Raw genomic sequence first — 22,768 nt, forward strand, 5'->3', positions numbered from 1 at the left:
GACCCCAGAAGTGACAGTGATTTAGTGAAACAGAAGCTCAACTTTGAGGCCAGGTGAAGTTATAAAGAAATATATATTTAATGCACAGCTGTAATTTAGACTAAAAAGGCAAGGCTTAGTGTCAACATCCTTTTCCTTCTCATCCCCTTCCACGGTGATCACAGCTGCCACCTTTATTCAGGTGAGTTCTATACCCCTCTTCTGTAGCTCCTCCTACATCCTCAGATTTTCCAGAGCTGCAAAACATTTCACTGCAAAGGGATCCCTATTTTATAGATGAAGAACCTGAGGATGGAGAGGGTCTGGACATTGAAACTGAACTGAGTTCCAGACTCCTACCCAGAGCTGTCACTGCTTTGTAACGCACCCCTACAGCTCCATGGGGACTGAGGGACATTCACAGATGGGTGAATTGAGCGAACCTGCTCAAATGCACCCAGCTGAGCCAGGTGGTACAGGGCACCTTCTGAAATGTAGATAAATCTGTTTCAGGGAATTACTAAACTAAGGCACTGGGAAGATTGCTTCATTCACTCATGGGACATTATTACCTTAGACAACTGGAGACTATAGGGCCCATAGCAGACCCTATCATCAATTATTTAATTACTTTGCTAATAGGTAATATATGTGGAAGTCAGTTTTTATGCCGACAAAGTGAGGGAGAGATTCAACAACTATGCAGATACTATTAGAATAAGCAATATCTTTGGATATGTTAAGGGGGAGCAAATGACCCACAACCATCCTTTTTCTGGATATCAGTAAATATAGGTTTACATTACCCAGATGTTTAAATCTGTCTATGTTTGTATTATCTAGCCATCTATCCACCCATGTGACCATCTATTCTCTCTGTATTTAATCTCTCATCTATCTATATGAATCATCTACCTGCCTATTATCTATCTATCTATCTATCTATCTATCTATCTTCTATCTATCTATCATCTACCTACCTACCTCCCTACCTACCTTCCTACCTATCATCTCTATAAAACAGATGAGGCTCCTGTCTTGCTAAAAAACAAACAAACAAAAATCTCCAACTTAACTTAAAAGTATCCCTCACGGAGATGACTCCAATACCAGCTCAGAAACAAATCCTCATTAGTCCAAGCCAACCATATAGCTCCACTTCCTGCTTCAATAATTGGTTTAGCAATGGCCATGTGACCTACCTCTGGCCAGTGAGACATAGGACATGCTTCCTTTATTGAATGACGGTGATGTAAGAGAATGAAGGCAATATAAGAGAAAAGGGTTTCCTTCTTGCCCCCCTCTCCTGGAACTGCTACAGCCATTGTGACCAGCCTAGTGAAGCCAAGAGTGAAGATGTGGAAATATGGGAAGAACGCGGTTCCTTGATGATATTGTAGAATGCCTCTATCAACCAGAAACCTGAGCCAGCTTGAGAACCTGTACCACTTCTGGACTTTCCTTGTATGACATTACACATTTTCTTATTTTTTAAGTTAATTGAGGCAAATTAGCCAAAGGCTTCTTAAGTGATGCCAATGTACTATGGAATAACCTAGTATTTCCAAGATTTTAGTCAGTCAGTTTCCACCTTTCAGATTCTTTCTTATCTATATACCTCCTGCGGTGGGTATTATTTGAGCTGATCAGTATTTCTATTGTTTCCTGGACATGTGAAAGACTTCATTTCCCAGTACTCTTTGCAGTTGAGCTGGGCCACATGACTAGTCTGGCCAATAGGCTGTGTGGAAAGGTGACATGTCTCTTCCTGGTCAATGCTTCACTTCCTAGTCAAAGGATTTAACTGCCTGTGAAAGACACTTCAGAGCCACTTTCCCTGTCCTATGGCAAACCTTGACACTTAATGCTGAGTTAGCACTCAAGATGAAGCTATCACTTCAAGACGGAAGCAGCCTGGAATGCTGCTCTCTACAAAGGAGTGATGACATGGAGAGTTGCCCAGACCCACACAGCAAAATAAACCTTGGTTGTGTTCAGTCACTAAAACATTGGGATTAACTGTAGAATAATCTTACTAATTTTTAAGATCTGCTTTTACTCAGCAAACATTTCTCTTTAACTGACATTTCTACATAAATTTAATAAACTCGATACAATTACTGTGAACAGAAAACCAATGTCTCTTAAAAACAAATAATAAAAACAATGTTGCTAAGTTCTTGCTAGATGTTGCTTCCTTCCCAAGGTCAGCTCACTTTGTTATGAAAGGAGACAGGTGAATAGAAGTATGAAAGATATATTAGCTCCAAACCGAGACTTCATTCTGGAGTTAAACAGATGTATTAAAAAATAATTAGAAAAAAAAAAAAAAAAAAAGACTTTCTACTTGATTCAATAACTCCTGTGTCTGTTACCACCTAAAATCACCTATGCCCCCCTGACATGCATCTAACTCTTGGGGAAACAATGTTAATGGATGGGTGTCCAGCCTTTAGGTCTTAATATTCTTTCGTTGATTTTTTGTGGTGTGTGTTTCAATATTAGGGTCCCTCTCTGTTTCTTTCAGTGTTGCCTGTATGTTTACAACTGTTCCCATGAATTCCACTTTGGGGTGTGGTCATTTCACAGCATTTTTATAGCTGCTGCTACAGATGTGCCCATTCCTCTTCCATGTATATATCCAAAGACCTAGTTCATTTCCAAACATCAGCAGCACCTGTTTGGGTCTAGGAATGTGTCTGGGAAACCAAAGGGCATGGACTTATTCTCCAACTGTAGTATCAAGGGAAAATGTCTTGGCAGAAACTGGGGAACTGTTTGAAATCTACTTCAGCTGAGTCTGGTGACCCCAACAAACAGTCTTTCAAGATCTCTCCTGAAACCTTAATTCAGTGTAACTCTTTAATATCCACATTCTCTGGTTTACTTAGAGCAATAGTATTTCAATGTCAGAAAATTCCCATTTATCCTTTAATGACTGGTTTTTAAATCGACCGAGTAAAAGATACGATCTGGTACCATTTCCCTGTGGTAGAGTACTGCATATTGCAGAGATGTGAGAAGACAGGTGTCTTAGTCCATTTTCTGTTGCAATAGCTGTCTACTGCAGACTGAGTAATTTATGAAGAACAGAGCTTTGTTTAGCTCACAGTTCTGGAGACTCGGAAGTCCAAGAGCCTGGTGCCAGCATGTGGTCGGCTTCTAGTAAGGGCTTCCACTGCATCATAACATGGAGAAGAAGCAGAAAGGGAAGTGAAGGAAATGGGTGCTTGCAGAAGGGGCAAAGATGAGAGATGTCCTCACTTTACAACAACCGCCTTTGTGGTGACTAATCTAGTCCCCGAAGAGCAATAACTCGCTCCTTTGAAAATTAACTCTGTCTTGAGAGAGGGGCATTAATCCCTCTTAATGACCAAATCGCCTCTTAAAGATCCCACCTCCCAACACGGCAACATGAGGGGCCAAACTACCAACATACACATTCTGAGGACATACTCAAACCATGGCAGCAGGTTTCTGTATAATTTTCTTTTTCAAAGGGGGTATCTATCTAGAGTTTACTTCAGATATGCTGAAACTTGAACGTGAAGAGCCATGAAAACTATGAAGTTACGACATCACTTTTATTTGCAAAGAGGCATTCAGGTTTCTTGAACACTGACTATGTGCTGGAAACAAAGAAAGACGCGTCAGCCAGTAGCAGATGCCTCCTGTGTACAGGTGCTGCTCTAAGACTGTGTGCAGTAACCAACACAGCCCCCACAGTAATCCTCTGTGGCAGATATCATTATTAGTCTCATTTTACACAAGGCAAATGAGGTCCAGAAAGGTTGAGTTACCTTCCCAACGTCACACAGTAGTAAGTGGCAGAACTGGGATTCACACAAGGGCTGTGAGTGATTCAGGAAGGAAAAGAAGTTCCTTCCTACAGCAAAGACCCATAAAATGACCCTAATTCCATCTTGGGGTCAGGGCAGGAGAAGTGACTCAAGACTTCGCCTAAGTGGACAAGCTCTGCAGGCTTGGAAGTTCTTTCCAGCCTAAGGATCAGATGAGGGAAGACACTGTCAGAACATGCCAGACACACAAGCGTGCCAGGAGAAGACTGCCCACGGAGTGCCCTTGCTGCACTCCGTGCCTGAGAAAGTGGTGATGCTTATGCACCAAAGCCAGATTTGCCCTGTAGCTGCTGATAGAGAAAAGAGAGCAAGAGACCACCCTGAGTTTTCTGGTGCCAGAAAAGGGTCAGAGATGGAGGACTGTGGCACATGGCCTAGGAATGCAAGTGCCCTGAGCTCCCTAGTGCTGCCTTTCAGGGTTTTGGGGGCCAGTCAGGGAAATGTGGGAGTGTGGGCCTGTCTCGTTTACTACAGAGGAAGGTATAGGCACTTCCCAGACAGGAATGAGCCTCCTGGGGGCAGTTCCAGAACTGGGGCACTATCCTTCTGGATAAAACCCTACCCTGCTACTGTCCTGGTACTAGAAGGTAGCACAGACCAGGGGATATGATTCAGCCATGTGACCCTGGTGAACCTCAGAGTTCCTGTCTGACCTCAGTTTCTTCATCTCTGTAAGAGGAGTAAAGACAATCCCAACCTGAGAGGGTGTCATGGAGATTCAGGGGCCATGGCCAGGGTCCTGACACATAGCAGCAGCATTCTTAGGCTTCATTAACATGGTGTCCTAAGAATTTTCTAGAATAATTTTATGTGTGCACATGCATGTGCGCGCGCGTGCACACACACACACACACAAATTTCCAGTGGAATATTTTCTAGAATTTTCTAGAACAAAAATATGGGAACATGCATAGTCTCTGTCTAATACGTACACACAATCTCCAGTGGAGAAATTGTTAATATTTTCTAGAACAAAATTATGTGAGCATGCATATGCATACTTTCTCTCTGTCTCTCTCTCTCTCTCTCTCTCACACACACACACACACACACACAGACACACACAAACACAAGCACACACACACAATTTCCAGTGGAGAAACTGTTAAAAATTTCATGAGGTTGTGGTTAAGCCAAGAACTGAATTCTCAGCCAAGGAAATCAAATTTTAAAACCCCAGGGGAAGTCAGTACATAGGCACTGACAAGACTCTTTAATACTCTCTCTAAAATTTCTCAATTCAACAACGCTCCAACTTCTTTTGCTTAAGCACCTGTCACACAGGCATTTGAGCCTTTCTACACAGCATAGTGTGTGCACCCTTAGTGATGTCACAGTCCCCTCCTTAAACTCGACTCAACTGGAAGTACGTAGGGATGCCCAGCACGGGAGTGGGGTGGTATCCATCTCGGTCAACTCTCCATGCTCCCATTCTACAAGGTGCGTCCTAGGGGAGGGGAGACAGCTCAAAATGGGGAATCAGAAAAGGCGAGGATGAAGAAGGGCTTGTGGGGAGAGGGAAAGCTCTTTGCTCCCAAGCAATTCTGTTTTACGCATTGTTTTGCATAGCTTTATAGCTAATCTAAATATAGTGGCTGGTAACAGCTCTGACTTACAACGGGTCACAAGAGCCCATGATAATTTCCACTGTGCAGATGAGGAAACTGAGGCCCAGAAAGGTTAAGCCATTTTGCCCAAGAAGACACAGCTAGCTAGAGGCAGTGTCGAGATCCAGAATTAACTGCTGAACGTTGTCCAGGGGTGGCTAGGAAGGGTCTCACTCCCCCAGGCTCAGCAGGGAGTCAGCTAGGCTGGAGCCTACCCCAAACTTGGTGCCAAACGGCCCCAACATCCTGCTTACCCCCAGACCCTGAAGGTCCAGAGACACTGAGTGAACTGGTCCGATGGACAAATGCCAGGCATCTACTTGAAACGATTCGGTGCTTAAAGTTAGGTCTGGTTATATGCTGTGTTCCACAAATTCACAATCTTTTTAAACAAAACAAGAACAAAGTTAAAGCTCACTATGAAGGTCTAGCTTGGGTGGAGCTGAAAGATTTTTGCTTTCTGTCTACTTCCTTCGTCCTTCTCACCCCCAGCTGGTGAGGGCATGCCTGTTTGACCCAGATGCAAAGCAGGGGGCCGTGTGTGTGGCTCTCACACCTTCCCAGGGCTGGAGGAGGTGATTGCTGGGTCTCCTGGTTGTAAATGTAAACAGGGGGGTTCTGCTTTGTAAAGTCACTAGCTTAATTACACCGACGAGAACTTGAAAGCAAGCCTTGCCACAGAGAACTGCAAATGCCGATTTAACCTCAATACAGAAACTAGGTCTCCACCAGCTCACTCTAATTATTTAACATGTACCAGCATCCCAGAAATTGTGTTCCTTGCCTCCATAATTAGGGCAATTATGGTGACGGGTTGCCAAAAGCATGGACAGGAATTTAAGCATGAACCAGACCATGGCAAATTTTATTATAATTTCACGTGGTTCCTGCTACCTGGCTCCAGAAAGAGGACAGTGGTTAAGTGTATGGGTTTCTATTTATTATTAAATGCTTTCCTTATCTTATGTGTTATTGTTGTTGAGATATAAGCAAAAACTATTTATTGTGTAGGTCTTCCCAGAAAATATCTCAAAAGAGTAGATTTATCTGATAAGGCCACTTTTTTCCTGCCTGGAATGTGGATGAAATGGATGAAGCTACAGCAGCCTTCTTGGACCAAGAGGCCTTAAAGAAAGAAGCTTGCAAAGTGGAACAGAAGGACTTCAGAAGGCCTTCCCGGAGCTAATAGCCAGATCCCTCATTTCTTATTTTATTTTAATGTGGAAAATGAAATAATATTCCAAAGACAAACAGCTTGATTTTAAATCCTGACTCTGCTACCTCTTACACTAGTTGCTGGTAACCTTAAGCAAGTGTTGTAAACTTTCCTGGGCCTCAGTTTCCTTGTCTATAATATGGAGATAATAATATTGCTGACCTTATGTGGTTGTTACAAGAATTAAACACACACAAGTTTAAGTAATAAAAAGCACTATATAGATATGGACTAAGCTAAATACAACAAACACCCGCTGTGGGAACCTGCAGAGACCACCAGATAGTTCTTCTGCTTTGTTTTGTTTTGTTTTGTTCTGAGCCTGGTTTTCCATCTTCGTGGTTGGCTGTTGAGCTGTTCAGTGCAGTAAATTCTAATTTCCAAGCTTAATGATGCACAGAGACCCTACCCAGCACAGTCCTAAGCTGGACTACTGGCTCTGTGTCACTGCAGACTATGAGGACTGAGAGACCAACAGGAGGAATCTGGCCTCTGTCATCATCAGGATGAGCGTGTCCCTTGCCTGTAAGGCCTTCCACAGTGCTCAGGCATGGAGACTTGCATGTAAATGTCTGGCGAGATGAGTTCCTTACTATGCCTACCCTGGCTGAGCAGGGTTTCCACACTACCCAGCATGAAGGTAGCCCCACTCGAGACAAACAGCTGCCTGCTACCAGGACCCCCTTTCCAATGTCAGCTAAAAGTGCCTCCTCACCAAATCTTTGCATTTACTCCTCACAGCCAAGCACCCTGGCCAGATGGACAGCTCTCTTTTTGCTAAGAACCAAATCCTCCCAAAGACTCCAGGACGGGGCTGGGCGTCCTGGTGGCTTATGCCTGTATTCCCAGCACTTTCAGAAGCTGAGGCAGGCACATCATGAGATCTGGAGATTGAGACCTGACCTGTGAAACCCTGTCTCTACTAAAAGTAAAAAAAAAATCAGCTGGGCATGGTGGTGTGTACCTGTAGTCCCAGCTACTTGGGAGGCTGAAGTAGGAGAATTGCTTGAACCTGGGAAGCAGAGATTGCAATGAGCCAAGATCATGCCACTGCACTCCAGCCTGGGTGACAGAATGAGACTCCATCTCAAAAAAAGAAAAGAAAAAAAAAAAGACTCCAGGATCTGGAGCTGGGCAACTTCCAGGGAAGGTTTCTTCCACTACATTCCCTGAGTTTCACATGGGACCATTCTAACTGTGAAAGTCGCCAGGAGGCTGTGGGTACATCATTTTTGCTTATGTCTTAGGAGCATCTCACATGGAGAGCTGGTCTAGGGGAAGCCTTCGCGCCTGAGAGAGGTGGCCAGATTTTTCAGGGACTGTTTTAATTCGGATCCCCCCCAAGAGATACAGAGGAACCAAGTGTGTTTAGTGGATGACCCCAGGAGAGTCAATGGAAGGGTGAGGAAGAGAAATGGGGACAGCGGGCAGTTGACAGTAAGCAGTCATTAACCCACTGGGCAAAGTGGGCACTGAGCTCAATCCTGCTTGAAACCTGGGAGCCAGTGTAGACAGAGGCTCAGAGTTCCCCCAGGAGATGCAGCTGCAATACACCAACTCCGGGTGGGCGATGGCTCAAAGACCGCTGACGCCTGCATGTGCACGTGCGTGCATGTATGCATACGCGAACTCTCAGGAACCGAAGCTTGCTGTGCAGGTGGCAAATCCAGAGGCAGCCCCATGCAAAGAAAAGCAGTTGCTGGCCATTGTGGACTGGGCAGACCAACTGTCACAGTGAGGTTGTGGCGGTCCCTTACAGCCCATGCCCTCTGTCCTTACCTCTGACCAGATACCCAGCTACTCTCCCAAGCAAGGCCACATCTCTCCCATAGAGAAACCCAGCCCTTACAGAGCGCAGTGGGGGTGGGGGAGTGGTAAGGGGCGTACCATGAGACCTGATCATTCTAATCTGGAAGCACTAGCCTGCCGTTTTGTGAGACAATGGTAGTAGCAGTGGGTCAATCTAAAGTCCACTGTTGGCAAAAACAAGAGCAAAATCTGACAACTCTCGTTAGCCTCCGCCAAGCTATTTCCTTTTCAGTTTGTCATGATTTGTGAAATCCCAAAGTCTGGAACCCAGAACTTCAGGTGTCTGAGCATTCCCTTCCAGCCCACAATTCTGTTCCTGCTGCTCAGCACCTCCCACGCTCCTCTCTTTCAAAGACGTGACCTGGCATCTTTTTCCCTTGGAAAAGGCCGTATCCCCTCCCTGTATATGTTCTGTGCCTGTGCACGTTCTGGGATTGTTTGGACACAGGCTTGTCTCTTTAGTTGGCTGTGTGGATGCTCCCAGAGAGAGGCAGCAGGGACTTGACCTCTCTCTGCATGAGTCCCGGCAGGTGCAATGCAGCCAAGGGACAATGCAGTCAATACATGTTTCTGGCATCAATACACGAATGGATACATTAATGAAGCATGTGTGCACCTGGATTCGTATGCTTGGGTGGGCTCCCTGAAGAACGCAGTGCTGAGAACCCAGACGGTGGGAACATTACCTGGTCCATTTCAGACTGGCTTGAGTGGATGAGGAAGCTTGCCTGGCATCTGATGATCCCTGCTAGGTGTTTACTGAATTGAATTATCTGATGTCTGTTTGCATTAACATTAGGACCAAGTATAACAGTCTATATGAGAAATGTCTACATGAAAATCTATGAAATAGGTATACAGTGTTTTTCTGAATTATTTTTTAGCCAGTCAAATTTAGCAGTGGGGGACTGTATACTAACTTTAGTGATGCTAATATTAATAAATTCTGAAATCCACTGCCATTGGACCTGCTGGGAATATGGTTTTAAATTACTGTTTATGGACAGCACCCCACAGATGTACCTGTGCGTCAATAAACATTGTTATGCATAGTGCACATATAACCATGGAGCTCATATACATTATAATACATACAATATGTAGTCATTATTATAACAATAATAGATAGATGCGACGATATTAATTACAACTTACATTGATTGGTTGCCTGTTATGACTTGCAGATTGGGGTGCACGTACAGAGATGATATACGAATCCCAGCTGTGCCACCTTGAGTACATGACTTCTTCACCCTGGGCCTCAGTGTCCCCACCTATAAAAAGGAAATGATAATAATGGCATCCAATTCATAGGGCTGGCATGAGGCTTACATATGGAGACAGAAGTAAAGTGCATGGCATTTAACAGACAACCAATCAATGTAAGTTATCATTAATATTGTCACATGTTATTAGTCCATGTAAGTTCTAATTATTGCATATTATATGCATGATAATGCATCTGAGATACAGTATAATAGATGCACTATGCATGACAACATTAGTTGATGTACAGAATTTTTATAACATCCTTATCCTTTGTTTATTATTTTCATATTACCATAATGATATTCAGTCTTTTCAAAGAACTGAAAATATTTTTCTCATATAATCTTCCAACATATTCTTCATGGATATTTAAACATGCTTTTTTCCCCTTTGGGAAGTACACTCTCTTAATAAAGATTAAATGTGCTGCAATTAATTCGGCAAAATATGGAACTGCAGAACCTAAAAGCCAGGGGTGATCTTGGTGATCGCTGAGTCAGGAAGCGTTTGATGCAGAGTGGATCTGGATCTCATCGTCACACATATTTATGAGAAACCATGTTTCCGTCATCCTCTTTGTCTAATTCCCTACCATGTGCATATTTCTATGCACTAGTTCAAACAGTAGCTTGGTACTGATCACTGAACGAAGATAAAGGAGACAGCTGACTGATGAAGAATTTGTATCAAAGATTCAACAGCACTGATGGAAACTGGCTGACTCCCCCGATGTTCACATGACATCAGGGAGCACGGGTGTATTAGTCCATTTTCACACTGCTCTAAAGAAATACCTGAGACTAGGTAATGTATAAAGCAAAGAGGTTTAACTGGCTCACAGTTCTGCATGGCTGGGAGGCCTCAGGAAACTTACAATCACGGGGTAAGTCAAAGGGGAAACGAGGCACATTTTACACGGTGGCAGAAGAGAGAGAAAGTGCAGGAAAAATTGCCGCTTTTTTTTTCTTTTTTCTTTTTTCTTTTTTGTGACAGAGTTTTGCTTTTGTTGCCCAGGCTAGAGTGCAATGTCACGATCTTGGCTCACCACGACCTCTGCCTCCCAGGTTCAAGCAATTCTCCTGCCTCAGCCTCCCAAGTAGCTGGGATTACAGCCATGTGCCCCCATGCCCAGCTAATTTTGTATTGTTAGAAGAGATGGGGTTTCTCCATGTTGATCAAGCTGGTCTCAAACTCCCAACCTCGGGTGATTTACCCACTTCGGCCTCCCAAAGTGCTGGGATTATAGGTGTGAGCCACTGCCTTCGCTAAAAACTTCCCACTTTTAAAAACGTCAGCTCTCATGCGAACTCCCTCACTGTCACAAGAACTGCATGGGGGAAACCGCGCCCATGATCCAATCACCTCTCACCAAATCCCTCCTTGACATGTAGGGATTATAATTTGAGATAAGATTTGGGTGGGGACACAGAGTCAAACCATAGCAACAGGGGACTTTCGTTAGTCCCTTCCCAAGTGCATTTCCTCGTCTCAAGAATCTCCAAAAAAGAGAGTGAAAGTCATGGTCAAGGAGCCAGCATGGGCAGCTTTCAGCAGGAGTGTCTGCGTGCACTGAGGGGTGGGGAGAGTGGATGTGAAAAAGAATCATCATTGCTAATCTGCTCAGAGCAACATTCAGAGGCAGTTGAATTCTGCTTAGATGCAAAAGGGAGCTTTAATGCACATCTGCTTCAGTGTGAAACAGATTTCATAGCTGGTGAACCAAGCAGAGGGCTGCCAGCTGCAGGTGCCTGGCATTCCAAGCTCCAGAAACTGGCTCATTGAGAACAGGGCTTGGGGTGCAGTGATTGCTTTTCATCTCACTTTTTTGAAAGGTCTTGTTGCTGTTTTGTTTCATGCTCAGGTAGTGGCTATTCAAATAAGTAGTTAAATGGAGACAGGTTGTTTCCTCTGCCTCCCCAACCTGGAGACCAGGTCCCTAGCTGCTCTCCCAAGTAAGACCACGTCTCTCCCATAGAGAAGCCCAGAACAGCTACTGAAGGCTCATCTCCAAACGGAGACTGAGAAATCAAATGACTAGGGCCACTTGACAAGAAAATGAGGGGCCAGAGCTCCATCCAACAGATCCATTGCTCTATTTGCACATTTAGGCTCTCCCTAAAAGGCCAGCAGCAGAAATGAACTTTGAGCTCACGTCTCCAGATCCGATGGTCACCAGGACATGAGACAATCGTGCCTGCTGGGAAAGGAGCACATGTTCCCCAAGTCCCACCCCCTCGGGCTGGTGCTAAATTTAAAGAGACATCCTATATCCATTTTACAGATGATGAAATGAAGGCTCCCCAAGTTTAAGTGGCTCTCTCGAGGTGACAGAGGACGTCCTAACTCCAACCACTTGCTCTCAGACCCAGCCAGCTCATATGGGATGTCAGCTTTAAAGACCTTAATCCTTTTGAAAGGAAGGGTTGCTTTAGAAATCAGATAATTAAGTTGTTCTTTTCTCCCTAACATGTCGAAACACAATGAACTCAACATAGCTCTGAGGTAGGGGAGTTAAAAAATTACCAGACGGAGGCTACAGATCATCACTCATTAGAAGTGGCATGCCCCAGGCATGGGGTGCTCTAGGCCAACCAGGAGGATGCTAGAAGGACCAGCTGTCTCCCAGAGCACCAGCACTGCTGCAGATGCCTGCCTAAGCCGGCGCACAGCTCTGCACGCCAATCCCCATGCTTCAGCCAAGGGTGGCTGGGCTGTCTGCCTGGCCCTTTTGCTGACATGTCCAGGTGCCACAGGCTCACAGGAATGGGGTTTGTTGAGAACATCTGACACGGCTCATAGATTACCTGATGGCTAAGGCTGGGCCTCGATCCTCAGCCACCCACATTTCTGGCTGGCCACTCAGCTGACCCTTCCCTACGCTGTATGGACCAAAGCTCTTCTGAAGACCTGAGCTCTGGACTCCTGCAGGGTGAACCTAGGGAAAATGAGACCCAGAAATATCCATGGGCTACATTTCAGCCACTCTTTGCTGCCCCACAGCACTCTTCACTCTTCCTTTCTAATAGAACCCTAGCTTTGTTGGAGGGCAGCAACAAGCCCAGCTGAGCCCACGAACACCCCCAGATTCCTCCAGGTTACCAGTGGCTCTGTGACACAGTTCTGGCCAATGAAGTGTAAACGGCGGGCTCTGGGGATCCTGAACTCTCCTCCCTCTGCCCTCCTTTTGCCTGCAATACTATTGGATAGAGCTGACAGAGGTGATTTTGCCTGAAATACTGTTGGAGTGGTGGTTAAGTCCAGGTGTCTGGATCCAGTCTCCTGGGTTTGTTCCTAGGAATTGCCACTGGCAGGTCCTGGAACCCCGGCAAGTGCCTTAATCTCCCTGCGCCTCAGTCTTCTTGTCTAAAATAGCACTTTCCATGTAGATTCTTGGGGAGGGTTAAATGAATTAATACATCCAAAGCCCTTGGAGCAGTATCAGCAAATAGAAAGGCTGTCAGGGTGTTGGCCCTTGTTACATTTCTGCAGGCGGAGAAGCCCTTTTGCAACCATGAGGCCACACACACCAGAATGCAGCAGAGAAAAAAGAAGAAAAGGTGCAGGGCCTTGACCAGCTGGCTAAGCAACTGTGCCCTCTGCGACCTCCCTAAATCGGATTCTTGTTGTAAGAGAGAAATCACTTGTTAGTTAGATTTTCTATGCAATTCACCAATCTGGTGGGTGCCCGGCCTCACTGAATTATCCTAGTGATCTGACAGAGACTCAGGCAAAATGGCATTTGACTGTTGATGCCCTTCCCTGGCCTAGCATAGTTCCTGATTCCTGTTTCCTGGAAAGAGATACCAGACCCAAGGAACCCAGGCTTCTCCCAAGGTGAATATGTTCTGTTGTTCTGGACTGGATTTTCAGTACGTGCTTCTTTTCAAGGATTTCAAACAGTATGAATGGCAGCTCATGAAAAGCCAAGAAGACCTACATCCTATATTGCATTGATCTCCCAGTCTTGAAGCTGTGATAATCTCCACTTGTTTTAGACAAATGTGAGAAGACAGATTCAAGATGGCCAGCGCCCCATCCGCCATCCCACATGTTCTCCTCCCATCGACAGGTTGGGTCTGTGCCCCTCCCCTTGCATCTGGTGGCCCTATGACCCCCTAAATCAATTACATACAGTGAAAATGCCACTGTGTGACTTCTCAGGCCAGCTTATGAAACACCACACAGCTTCTGCCTGGCGCTCTGGGGGAAGCCACTGGTATATAAGAAGTCTGACAGCCCTGAGCTTCCATGCTGGGGGGGCTGTGTGTGTGTATGGATTGATGTGTATGCATCAATCCATACTCCAGCTGGGCTCACAGACACCCAACAGCATTTACCAGCAGCTATAAACATGAGTCATCTAGAACATCCAACCCAGTCAACATCCGACCACAGTCAAATGAGAGACCCCTAGTGAGAACCACCCAGCTGAGACATTCCTGGATTTCTAACCCACAAAACCATGAGAAACATCATATAGTTGTTGTAGCCACTAAATTCTTGGGTAATTTTCACATAGCAATAACAACTAGAACAGAAGGAATTGTCTGTCACACTCAGTATGCTATTGATGAAAACGTATTGCTGGGCACGGTGGCTCACGCCTGCAATCCCAGCACTTTGGGAGGTTGAGGCAGGTGGATCACAAGGTCAAGACATTGAGATCATCCTGGCCAACATGGTAAGACCTCATCTTTACTAAAAATACAAAAATTAGCCAGGCGTTTGGCATGCACCTGTGGTCCCAGCTACTCAGGAGGCTGAGGTGGAAGAATCGCTTGAACCCAGGAGGCGGAGGTTGCAGTGAGCTCAGGCTGTGCCACTGTGCTCCAGCCTGGCAACAGAGCAAGACTCCGTTTCAAAAAAAAAAAAAAGGAAGAAAATGAATTGTGCTCTCTCAGGACATTCTATTACCCCAGGCTGACAGTAATTACACTAAATCTTCAGGAAAAATGGAATTCTCACTCCTGTCTTTCCCCAAGCAAAGATATGGTGCACTTCATCTGCGTTTCAAGGGAAATACCTTTGACAGCATTTGTTTCTTCTGAATGTTCACGGAACCTCTGGCGAGCTCTATGCAATGTTGAGCAGTGCCAACCTCAACCCCGATTGCAGCTAAAGACAGGGAAGTCCCAAGGAGCCTTCCACGTGCCAGATTCCCAGCTCCGCTGCTGGCAGTGGCCATGACCTTGAGGCTCACAGAGACTGAACTGCCATATTCAAGCAGGCAGGTCAGGGGGAGTTCAGAGTCTGTGTCCCTATTAGCTACATAATGCCGATTTCACTGAATGTTCTTGTGTTGGCTTTTACCCAAGGAGCTAATGAACACACATCAACTAATTTGGCATCCTAGGGTCTCCAGGCACTACTTACAAACTGCTATTTAACTCTCTTAACAAAGGAGAGCAAGATATGAGACAGTTCTCATAAGAGGAGAAGGCGGAATCCTCTGCGTATCTTTAAATGGCCCCATTTAAAATTTTTTAACTCTTCCCATTAACAAATTTTTCAGTCTCCCCATTAAAAAATATCCGGGCAAGAGGCTGTGGAGGAAATTAAAAAGTAGGAGCCAGATGCAGAAACTCTGGGGTATGGCAAGACCCCCGTGGCAGGTGGGACTAGCATTGTGATCTGGGTTCCCGACACCCATCTGCTACCCTGTCTCATGGAAATTTCCCAACTAGAACTCAGCTCATGGGGGAGGTGGGGTAAGATGCCAAGAGGAGAACTTAGGATTCTGCTGGAAGCACCTGCAAAGACTCTTAAAGAGCCAGTGTGCAGGAAATGTCCTCCAGGTGCAGCCTCAGTTTCCCCCTCCGTGAAACAGGGAGACCAACAGGGCTTCATAGGGGCGTCATGAGAATTCAACAGGATAAAAATGCAAAGTTGTGAGCACAGTTCTTGGCATTTCAGAGGAATCTAATAAATGTCACGCTGCTGCCGCTTTGGTGTTAGCGTGGTGATCCACAGCGAACACCTCCGGCTTCTGGCCCATTCCATTCAACTCACAGCCTTGGAAGGAGGCAAGCTCCAGGCCGCTGGCTCCCTGTTCAACCTCTTTGGGCCTCCGTTTCCCCATCTGTAAGACAGAGGTTCTCCACTGCTGCATTACGGAGGTGGGCGTGGTGCAGGAAGGGTGCCAGGAATTGGGCACAGGAAAGTACCCCCTGCGCAACTGCTGAGCTGCCAGAAGCCTGGGGGAGTATTTGTGGTGCCACTGTAGGGCATTCCTTGTTTTGTTTCAGGGTTCCTGTGTTGAGCATAGGGCCACCGAAGGCACGCTGTGGTGCTGAGACGCAATGCCTGCCTCTCTCAGCAGCTCTGTTTCAAAGCCATCACCTCCTTCCTTCCCTTCCCATCCCCCTTCTCTGGACTGTTCATGAATCTTCCTCCCCTATTCCCTTCTCCTCTTTCAGGCCCACCCAGCTCCATGTAGTTTTAGCTCCTGGTACCCTTCAGGGCACTCTGCAGACACCCCAAGTCCCACATGCTCTGTGCTCCGCACTGTTGCCTTTCATCTGGGTTCCCAGCAGCTGCGGGGACTAGAGAGATACCACCTCATGCCCACACCCACCTCCCTAGGTGGACAGCCAGATGCTAGGCCTCTGGTATCCCCTTCCTGTGGAAGCACAAAGTCCCCCCCTCCTGGGCTGGCCCTGCTCACCACTGTGTTGTCCACATCTTGCCGAGGGAGGCGGGTACCTGTGGGTAGACCTGGGGAGCCCCAGCTCACCAGTGCACGAGCTGGAGAAAATAAAAGAACCCAGTGGCACCTCAGTTTGCACATCAGTAAAATGGGATGATAAATAGCACCTTTCTCCCAAGGTCAACTGTGAGGATTAAAACAGAATGTTCACAAAAGACTGTATAGTAAGCGCCTGCTTCGTTCATAGCAGGTGCTGTGACTATTATCATGATTATTTCACCCTAAAACACTTTGAACAGGACAGTGGAAAGACCCTTGACCCCTCTGGGGACAATCCAAAAGCTCCTTGGCTAAAACAGAGCAATAAAGCTCCACGGGGCTCCAGTCTGAGACTGCCCTCACCACCACCCTCAACCCGGTGGCTCAGCACAACTTCACTGTCCGGCTGTGTAGTCCTGGGTGTAATCCACGTCTGGAGGTAGAACACAAGTTCAGTGGGGTCTGAGCCTTCTGGAGTGAGGGTCGCCCCAGGGTATGCACTGGAAATCCAGATCGCTGTGCGGCTCCCTGGGAGGTTCCGATTCGATAGGTCCAGGCTCCGGGTTCTAGGATCTGTTTATTAAGTGGCAGCGATGATTAACAGGACTCCATGGTGGGAACACCCAAGCCTGCGGGAGTATCAATGCTTGTTCACTTGTTACAGGTGAGGCTGCCCCATAGTCACCCCCCCAGCCCTGTGTCCTGGTGGTCCAGGGCTGGCGCGGTGGCTCCGGTGCAACCTCTCCCACGTGCACCTGCAAGGCCTACACTTTCTGCTGTCTCAGGTCCTTGATGCCCTCACCTGTAAAGTGGGCATCAGCAAAGACCCCACGCAGGAAGGGCTGAGTGGGCAGGTGTGCCCCAGGGACCCTACGCCCCTACCCTTCCGAGCGCGGAGGCAGTCCAGTGTCTTTAGGGGGATCCCAGGCCCGCGGGAGGAGGGGGCCACAGGGGCGCCGCGGGCAAGGGGAGCCTGGTGCGCAGGTCACCAGAAACCCCCGACCCTCGCAGGGAGAACCAGCCCAGCCAGACGTGTGGGGAGCAGCAGCCTCCTTGGTGACCTGGGGTGCACAGTTGCCTTCCACGGGACCTGGGGCCAGGGACCCAAGGCAGCGTCCTGGAAGGAGGGGGATGCCCGTGCCCAGAAGCAAAATAGTTCCCCAGAGCCGCCCATCCACCTTCTCCCCGCGTCCCGGTCCTTCTATCCCTCTGTCCCCTGCAGCTGCTGGCCCCTCGCTCCTCCGAAACCCACTGCCTGAGCGAACGAAGCTCCCTCCTTCCCGCCAGCGCCAGCGCAGCTGCTGCAGAGACGAAGCGCCCTTGGGCGGCACTCACCACCGCCGGAGCCCGCAGTTTTCTGCCCCGTTCTTCAGTTCTGACCTCTCCTCTTCTCCCGGCTTCCCTCTCCTCCTCCTTCTTCCCCTCTCCCCGTCGCCCCTTCCCCCTTCTCCTGTGCCCCTCGCCAGCGCCAGTGCTCCAGCCCCTCGACTCCCGACTCCTCCCGCCTGGGCCCTCTCGGGGTCAGCCGCCTTCATTCTGTGGGGCCTCCCGCTGGTGGAGGGGATGGTGCGCTAGAGAAGTCACCGGAGGACCAGGAAGGACCCCACCGCCATTGCCGCAGCCTCCGCTGAGAATCTCCCCACGCCACAGCTCTCACCCCAGAAGCACAACCATCACTGCCCAGACCTTCAGACGAAAGGAAGAGAGCGCGATGGGGATGGTCAGAGGGAGCCTTGACTCAGTTCCTCATGTGTGTGTTCGTGTGTGTGCGGGATATTAATTTTTTTAAAAGCAGAGGGGAGAAATTCCTAACAGAATGGGCAAAAATTACAGATAGTCCCATTTTGTCCAGTATTAGTGGAAAGGGAGGAAGATGAAGAAATGGCCAATGTTTGTGGCGTTTGTTTCAGGCTGGAAAGAGAAAAAGGCTGCAGCTGATGAAGGAGGTGACCAGAGAGGCCAAGTTCTGGTGAAGCTGGTGTTCCTCAGGCTTTCCTCCCGGAGCCCGCCTTGGGGGGGAAGTGAAGGTGGGGTCAGCGCTGAGCCATCCTGGGTGACGACCTGCTGGGCTAGGTCTGGGCGGTGCTGTTACAGCCCCCATTGACAGCATTCGGGTCAGAATGAAAGTCGCAGAAAACCAGAACCAGGCGATTAAATGTTACCTGTCTGGAGGGGGCTGCCCCCCCCACCATTCCCTTTGTTTCATTAAAACCCACTTCCAATCAGAGGACCACAGGCAACATGGTGAGCGCAGCCAAGGACATTTTCAGGACAGATAGAAACGTGGTACTTTGGTAGGGAAATCAAACTTCTTTAGAGAGATCCAAACTCTGACTTCATCCCTCCCTGGACAGCATCTTGAAAAGGAGTCCCAGAGCCTCAGCAATGGTCATCTCTGGGTCACTGGGAACAGAACTGTCTCTTGACCTTGATCTTAAGTCATTTCTTTGTGATGCTTGAAATGTGGGCACTGAATTCACTGTTTTGTAATAAGAGGGAAAAAAAAGAGTAATACTGTGGACATTGTTCTTTTCAAATAAAATGAACAGGGATGGGTGCCCGAGGATGGGATGGAATTCTGTGCAACCTCAGATTATATAGAATCAGCAGGGCGTTTCTGTGCTGTACGGAGCCCCTGACATGCCCACCTGCCCACCTGCCTGAAAGTGTAGTTGTTTAAACTGAGTTCCTGCAGGAGAGTTTACAACACTGCTTGGCTCGGAGGCAGAGTTGGTCAGTGTCATTCTTGTTACGGTATTTATTCACCACTTGATCCATGATGAAGTGAAATGTGATTTTCTTGCCTCTCACTGGGCACTGTGTTTGATCATAAGCTGCTGCTTCATCTATCTACAGTGGTGGGGGTGCCTGGGTGGGAAGTGCTGCTCCCTCCCCTGGAACTGCCCCCTCCCCTAGCACTCAGCCAGCCTGCCCTGGGTCTGCCACAGCTGACAATTGCATTTGGAGCCTCCCGCAAGGGAGGCAGCTCCCAACTCTCTGCTGCTGGCCCAACCTCAGTCGCAAAATCCAAGCCGCTCCAGGTCCTCACTGCTTTGCTCCTGTGTTTTCCTTCTCTTGGACAGCATCCTGCAGGACACGGCTTCAAATAAACAACAGCGTTCACTGAATTGCACTGATTTATGTCCGATTTGCCAAAATATCTCAGCCTTGCTGCCTCTGCAAAGTCCACGTATGGAGTCCTGAAATGCCAGCCCAACCGCGGGATGCCCGCACCCCTCCAGATCTGAGCAAGCCTGGAGGCTGGAGGTTTTAAGGTGGCTTTCTATTCTACTGCCATGAAGAATTACGTTGTCGAAAAATACTGAAGGGTGAAGGGAGATGTTCAGGCAATTAAATGAAGAAAGTAATTTGCAAAACAACACATGTACAACGTGATCCTGTTCTTATAAGGACATAGTAAAATAAATAAAATGAACAACAACAGCTAATGGTTACTGGGTGCGACCCAATGCCAGGCACTGCTTCCACGTGTGTGTGTGTGTGTGTGTGTGTGTGTGTGTGTAACTTGCACACCAAAGCACCAAACTGTGGCAAGTGGTTCTGTTGGTGGTGACTTTGTCATGTCCCTCTCTCTTTGTGTAGTTGTGTATGGTCCCCATATGCTACAAGAAACGTGTCTTACTTTGTAAACTGTTCCCAGAAGATTTTTAAAAATCATGTGAAGTCCATTTCCAGCACCCTTCTGAAGCAGAAGAGCTGGTATTGGATGCTGCGGCCCTTGAAGAAATGGCTAGCTGGGGTCATAGCTGACTTCCTTTCTTCCTCAGGACGAGTTCTCAGAATTCCATCTGTGACTGCTGCTGTATTGGAAGGGATTCATCTTGGGATTTTCTGTAGTAGCTTAGCAGAGGCCTGAGCCTACACTAGATCATCTACAAACAACAGTAAATAAGACGTCTCCAAACTGATGATTTAATTAACCTCCCCAGCCACATCAAGCCCAGCAAAAACCTTTCTCCCTTAAGCAGGTAGCTTTTCTCTTCCTCTGGAATGATTTCGCCTTTCTGCACAGTATCTGTTGGGATGGAAGGTGGGGAGGAGGAAGTCCTGTTCCATCTGATCTGAACCTTCTGGAAAGAGGGCAGGGCTCCCCTTGGAGCTTCCAGTATTGGGGCTGGTCTCAGATCCTCCCTTCTCTGTTGCTATTGCAGTTCCTTTCCCCTCTGTCTTAATGGTAGATTAATTCGGCCCAGGGAATGGCTCAATTCCGCCGAATAATTGCACTGTTGTTTTAACTGAATTGGTCAATCCGTTTAATTAAAGCAGGCAGGCTAATAGCCCCTCATGGCCAGGGAGGTGGGGACACTGTAAGCCACACCCTTAGCAACACAGAGTTCCATCTTGGTATATGTGTGGGTGTGCAGTGTACGTGTGTGTATGTGTGTGTACATGTCTTTGTGTGTGTGTGTGCCTGTGCATACATGCATGAGTATCTTGGTTTAAAAAAGTCATCATTTTGTAAAAAAAAAAAAAAAAAAAAAGACAAAACTACTTGGTCAACCGTGAAATTAATTTATAAATGACCCTTCCAAGCAGCCTATAAACTTTTCCTTCTCCAGATTCTGGGAATCTGGGTTCTGGAAATACTTTGTTTGAAAAAACTGCATATTAAGTAAAAAGTGGAAAATGTTGTATCATCAATATTTCGGCGATGTATGTATTTCACATAACAGGCACGGCTCCTCTTCACAAAACTCTGTGTTCTAGGAGTGTTAGTCTGTGAGTTTCAAATGTTAGCATGGTTGTGCCCAGCATCAAATACCCTGCATTGACAGAAATGTGATTCCAGTGATTGCAACCTCAAACACTGAATTACTTATTGTGACAGGCACCGGGAAGAGAGGGAGAAGGGCTGAACAACAGGAACGCCAGAGCAGTGACTGCATGCCTTGGGTGCAGGTGCCCCGTGCACAGCCCCCGCCCCTCCCTCTAGCCCCTCAACTCAGAAACCCAAGGTGCCGGCAAACAGAGACAGATGCTGTAGCGAGAGTCAGGGATCCAGCTAGGAGCTACAGTTCTACACCAACGGGGGTGGAAAAGCTCCAGCAGCCGAAAGCCCTGGGCGCAAATCTCCGCTCCACTACTCACTAGTGAGATGATCCCAGCAGGGCGAGGCCTGGGAAAAGCGAATGAGGGCCCTTATCTTGGGTACAACATTCAAGGCATCACCAAAACATGCAGCCGTCAAGAGAAATCACATTTTAATGCAGTATCTTAAAAAATCAACACGAATGCCAAAAATCTGCGATGCACAACATATCAGCATTTTAAACACAGATGGGATCCATCCTGGCACCTGCCCGCGCTCCCTCGTATGCTCTACCCTGATCCTGACCCTGTGTTCCATCTTTATTTAAAATTTGATATTTGGTTCCCCATGGCTTTAGATGTTTTTGGTCCTGACAACTGAACTTGTTGGTGCCCCCTTCAACGCCCAAGGTAAGGGGCTCTCTCTTGCCTCGCCGTCATCCCCATGCTGCAAATAATCTCACATTTCTGAACCTTAGTTTCCTTGTCTAAAAGGCAAAGTAATAACTGCCCCTCCTGGAGCTGCTTGACATGAATCCAGGGCCACAGAGAGTGCCTGTGGAAGCTGGCAGTCCACCTGCCACCCACTGTGAATCCAAACGGAGAGGTTTTCCAGACCCACGCAGCAATTCTGGGGCACCAGGGCCTGTGAGGGAGGTTTGACTCCCAGTTCATCCGTCCCTGTCTGTCTGAGACAAGGTCACCACAGGCATCCTGCTGTAAGGACCCGGGGCTGAGTCCTGTGAAGTCCCTGCTCCGAGGGCAAACAGTATAACTGGGCGACAGGAATATGACAGGAAAAGTTAACCCACAGGACGGGAGGTCCCAGGGCTGTGTGCAAAGGGACCAGAGTGGTCACCAGAATGCATGGGGATTCACCCTGGCCAGAGACAGAGAGGCACCCAGGAAGGTTCGCCAGGGGAACTCTATCCAGACCTCAAAGAATCTGAAGAGGAAAATGAGAATGAGCCTGTATCTGGGATAACAGGGAGAAAAAAAAAAAAAAAAAAAAGACTGGCTTAAGAAGAATCTCCAAATGTGACAACTTATGTCACTAAAGCGAAGTGTGGAGTTGAGTTACTAGGTACTAAGGAGAATTTTGGAAAATGAACACAGCCCTCCCTTTAAGGGGATTATTTTTTTGTGCTGGCTGATACACATATAAACACGCGCACATGCACACACACACACCCGCCCCACCGGGCATCTCCAGCTAGCATCCCAGGGTGCCCTCAGCCTTTCTGCTGCCTCCCTCATTCCACGGCTCCTAGGCCTGCCATGAAGCCCCCATGCA

Source organism: Saimiri boliviensis, chromosome 1 (genome assembly GCF_048565385.1).
Source record: "Saimiri boliviensis isolate mSaiBol1 chromosome 1, mSaiBol1.pri, whole genome shotgun sequence".
In the NCBI taxonomy this organism is placed as follows: Eukaryota; Metazoa; Chordata; class Mammalia; order Primates; family Cebidae; genus Saimiri; species Saimiri boliviensis.